Source organism: Adiantum capillus-veneris, chromosome 9 (genome assembly GCF_014529385.1).
Source record: "Adiantum capillus-veneris isolate H3 chromosome 9, ASM1452938v2, whole genome shotgun sequence".
NCBI lineage: Eukaryota > Viridiplantae > Streptophyta > Polypodiopsida > Polypodiales > Pteridaceae > Adiantum > Adiantum capillus-veneris.
Window position 1 is genome coordinate 62,003,452 of NC_140939.1, and position 5,588 is coordinate 62,009,039.

The window sequence follows — 5,588 nt, forward strand, 5'->3', positions numbered from 1 at the left end:
AACCATCCATGAAGCTATACATCTCATATCCTGCGATCTTGTCAAGAAACATATCAGTAAAAGGTAAGGGAAATGGATCCTTAATAGTCTGGGCATTTAGTTTCCTATAGTCGACACAAACTCTCAATTTCCCATTCTTTTTGGGAACGACAACTATGGGAAATAACCAATCACTGCTTGCCACTTCCATAATGAACCCAGCTTTGAGAAGATTATCAATCTCCTCCTTGACCTTCTTTGCATAGTTGGGGTTCATCTGGTATCTTTGCAATCTTAATGGCCTAGCATCCGGTTTCAGTGGTATTCGGTGCCGACAGACTTCATGATCTACTCCCTTCAGATCTGTATGTTCCTAGGCAAACACATCTTTATAGTTCTGGAACATTTTTCGTGCCTTTTCCTTCATTGCCGGGTTGAGGTGCTTGTTAACCTTGATCATTCTGGGATTTTCCTTTGATCCCAAGTTCCACTCTTCTACTTCTTGATCATCTGGCAGAAACCAGTTTGGTCCACCTCCTTTTCGTTTGGTCGATTCTTCAGCGTAGTCCCGGGATGGTCCATTCATTTGTGATCATTATTCTGATCTAGTTGGTATTCTTCAGAACATACTGGTTCCTCTACTATGCCAGTATCAGCTAGTTCCTCTATTCTTCCAGTTAGCTGAACTGTTCTTTCCCTTGCATTGACTTCGGTAAACTGATCAGGGAATTGTCTCTTCTACTTGTCAGCGTGCTATTTGTTCTGCAAGACTGCATTCAAGTCGATTTCTGCCAAAGGAAATATGTTCATAGCCGCTAGCATTCGCTCAATTTTCTTGGCTCTGTGCTTCTAACACAACTCCTTCGGCCTTAGTTCCTTTTTCTAGCTCCTGGTATTGTTGGTCTGGATTTGGATTCTGTCACTGGCCCCTTCTATGGTCAGAGTTTGGTTTGCATAGTCACGAACAACATGTGATGTTCTTAACCATGGGAGCCCTAGTAGCATTCCATATGCTCCCTGCACATCTAGGACTAGGAAACTGGTTTTGAATTTCTCCCTCCCAACTCTTATCTACATGTTTTCAATCATACCCGTCACCTGTACGACTCTATGATATGCCATTCTCACTTTGAATGGTGCTGGTTTCATATTAGTGATATGCATTCTTTGCTGAAGATGGGCTTCCATTATGTTGACTCTTCCCCCTCCATCCAGGATAACGCTTGAGAGGTGTTACCACTGCTTCCTGACCTTGTAGTCTACCTGAATAAGTGGAACTTCATCATCCCAGACAGCCGTCAGGTCCACTATTCTGGCCTCTGCCTCAGTCTTCCTGTGCTGTCTGATAAAGTCGGCCACCTTAGGCAAGGTCTTTCTTATATCCTCCAGCTCTACAGTTATCTTCTGGATTCTATCACAAATTTTCACATGAATTTCTTCTCTCTCTTGGTGAGACTGATTGTCAGAGCTTGAAGAACTGGTATCTTCACACTGCCATTCATTTGCAGTGCTTCTACTCTTTCGATCCACTCCCATTTCATCAGCTAGTCCTTGTACCACAGCTAGCATGGTCTCTGTCATGGCTGGTACTGACTGATCTTTATCAGTCGATTGGGCTGGTATCCTTTGAATGACTCTAGCTTTGGAACTTTCTGGCTACTTTGGCAGCTTCTTAGCTAAATCCTCCGTGATTTTAGCTGCTAGTTCCCGCTACTCTTGCCACTCATCTACCACCTTTTCTTTACCTTTGGCCTTCCAAACTTCCCTTTGTTGAGCCCACTTGCTGCTGTTAGGATTGACTGGTACTTCTGAAATGTCTGGGATTTCTTCAATGACTACTCCCTTGCTCCTGGTAACCACCCTGACTGAGGCTGGCTCTGGTGCCTTAGCCTCAGTAGTAGTCGTTACAGGTGCATCTGGACATTGGGCTGCAAAATAACCATACTTCCCACAAGTATAGCAATTCATGCTCTCGTTCTGGAAGTTGCCTCTTCCTCTTCCTCTGCCCATTCCTGGTTGGTATCTGCCACGTCCTTGACCAGTACCACTGGTACCTGGTCTCTCCTCTTGAGCTACTTTGACTAGTTCAACCTTCACTGGTTTAGTGTAGGCAACCACCACTGACAGATCTTTTCCTTTCTTAAAATGGTGAATTCTGATGCCACAATTATTCCATAGGTGACCAAAGGCCTTGCAGTAGGTACATTGTGGACATTCAATGGAGATATGGTCCTTGGATTTGCATCTTGAACACCAGGTCTCCATCTTTCGGATTGGCTGTCTTGTGTGGCTAATTTTTGCAATTTGCCTAGCCATCTCTTCAATTTTCTTGGTCCATGATCCCTTCTTTCATTTCTCCTTTGCTCGTTCATTGGAGAGGCTCTCGGAGCTACTGGACATTTCACTGGAATCAGAAGTTTCAGTAGCAGAGCTACTGCTACTGGTCCTTCGCTTCTTGTGGCTCTTATCCTTCTTAGCCTGTTGTTCCAGCTTTAATGCCCTTTGGACTAGATCATTGAACTTTTTTGTAGGGGCTGGTACTTCTTGTTCCCTAAGCTTCTTGCTCCTGAACCCATTCAGGAACCATGCCCTCAATCTCTTCTCAGACGGCGGTTCTTGCAACTACCTGGTTAGCTCTTTTATCTTTTCCACATAGCTGCGGACTGAAAAATTCCTCTGTTTGATCTTATCTAATTCACAGAGAATATCTTCGTCCCCTCTATTGTCGGAATATTCCAACCTGAAGGCCTTAAGCAATTTATTATATGATCTCAGCTGGCATGCAGGGTAATGGTAATACCATTTCCTTGCTGCCTCCTTCAAGGTTTGTGGAAAATATTCCCCCCAATCATCCTCATCAATGTTTTTAGTTCAGCATACTGCTCGAAAGCTTGTATGTGAACATCTGGATCATCCTTTTCCCCCCCTTTGAATATTGGAAAGGAAATCTTCAGGGAAGCTGTGTAATCATTTCGATTACTACTGATCCTGGAACTTCTCTTCTTGGCTTCAGAATGACGCTTGGGAGCCTTCTTGCAATTGTCAGTGTCAGCATCCCAATCAATCTCTGTCTCTGTTTCAGTGTCAGTGTCTTCTCTGGTTTGTCTATTGGAACTATGGTGACTTCCCTTACTGCCCTTGGTATCCTCATCTCTCTGGCGAGACTGAGAATTCTTGGAACTCTTTGCCTTCCGTGATTCTCGTTCTGCCCGTTGGCGTCGAGAATGACTGGAGTGCTATGAGTCCTGCGCCTCATCAGCCTGACTATGCTCCTCCTGAGCCTCAGTGTCAGTCATCTTCTCTTGCTTTGGGTCAGAATCTCTTCCTGACTCCTCAGGAATGGGGTCCACACGAATGGTAGATTTCCGGCCACGATTGGATTTTGGTGCCATTGCTGAAAACTTCATTTGGGAGAAGAGTCTTTCAGTCACAATGAGCTTCAGCTCGAGCCATCGTGATCTCCAAAATGGAATTGGAGCTGATCTCTTGAGACAGCTAATTCCAATGTTGGAAGATTTCAGCTACTAGTGTGGGAAGATTTCAGACAGTAGACCGGACAGGAATCAGAGACTAGACTGAAATGTGGATACTGAAATAAGAATCAAAATTATATACTGAAAGTAAGGTTCAGAGTCAGATTCAGATTCAGAAGACTGGACAAGAAGTAAGTATAATTGAAATGTATGCCATGATTGGAATTACATATCAAGATTACAACGAATATGATTACAGAGAGAGAGTACAGCCGACAATACTGCGAATGATTCTCAAGTACAATTATAACCAAAGCGCTAACCCAAATGATAACAATTTCCAACCCGATTGCCAACCCGATTACAATGTAATGGGACCTATTTATACACTTCGGTTTTACTAGTAGTAGTTATTACCATAGTAATTACTAACTAGTTCGCTGCCCATCTTCTAAGAAGACGTTCCCACATAGTGACATTCCAGCCGTCTACACCTTGTGTCAGAAAAGTTACATAGAGACATTGCTATGTAAGTTTGGACTTGAGGATTGCAAATCTATTGCCACTCCCATGGAAACAGGTTTGAAGTTGAGTCTACATGATTCTGGCGATCGTGGTGATGTCACTCTTTATCAAACTGCTGTTCGCTGCCTCATTTATGTATACGGCACGAGGCCGGATATTTAGTTTGTAGTGTCACAGGTCAGTAGATTTAGGCATAGCCCAGGGTCTAAGCATTGGCAAGCTGTCAAGAGGATTTTCCACTACCTTAGTGGCACTTTACATCTTGCCTTGTTTTATCCCAAGGGGGGGTCATTGCCGCCAGACTTACATGCTTTTTCGGACTCAAATTGAGCTGGTTGTTTTGACACGCGAGTGTCCACAAGTGGTTTTTGTTTCATGCTTGGGAGTTCATGTATATCATGGTTGAGCAAGAAGCAACCTACTCTGGCCACTTCGAGTTGTGAGGATGAGTACAGGACAGTCTTCACAGCTATGGTTGAGTGTGTATGGCTCAGACGCCTTATGGCTGATTTGGGTGTTGGACAGGACACTGCCAACACTATCTACACTGACAATCATAGTGCATTGGCAATTGCGAGGAACCCAATTTTTCATGCTTGCACAAAGAACATTGAAGTGCATTACCACTATGTCAGGGAGAGGTTGTCAGCAGGAGAGATCAACTTGGCTTATGTGCCGACATAGGACAACCTTGCAGATCTTTTCACAAAGGCATTGTCTCGTGAGAAGCTTGAAGCTTTTGGCAAACTTTGGGATTACTCCCCTTTGTGGACTAATCATGTCCTCAGGGCATGGCACTTCCCTTTACTCATTGGTAGCTCTCGTTCACCGCATCACTCCAAGGGAGATTTGTTACCATATACATGTGGTAGTGATGTGTGTGAACACACTAGGACCGTCGGGGCATTTTTTCTCTCTTTAGGAGGTTTTTCATCTCGAGCATTGTATAAACGCCCATCACTCTAGGGCTATCAATCTTTCCATTGCACACTAAGTAACACACTCTCTATTGTGTGCCTTGAGCTTCCTTCGTCTTCTCCAAGCTGTGTGCATTTCTCTTCAACCCTAATTCCAACAGTGTCGCTATTTTCTGCAACTATGGTTTTTCTTTGTAGGCTTCGAAAGTGTTGTTGTGTGTATCGCTGCACCATTACTCAATGATTACTCCATCGACCATGCACACAATGCATGGAATTATGTTGATTAGATTTATGGCACAAGTGGTGGCTTGATTTTGGGCATTAGAATACAGAACAGTGTAGCACACCACAAGCATTACGTCGAGTCTGCTCTGAAATCTTCGAACAATACTCCAAGATGAGAATGCAATTATGAGATATTTTTACAAATATTTTCTTAGCATCTTACAAGCATTTGATCTTATGGACCGGTAGCAAAGATAGAGGAAAAAATTAAGCACGATTAGAAACCTCGCATTTATGGGGTTCCACATGATGCTGACATCCCTCGAGAGGAAAATGAGAGTGCCGACCTCAGGGGGTCCACCTCTATGTATGTAAGTATTACATGAGAGTTCATCAGGAGGGGTTTTTTAACTCAAAAATTTTAACTCAGGAGGGGTTTTTTAACCCTTGGTGAACCCGATGCGAA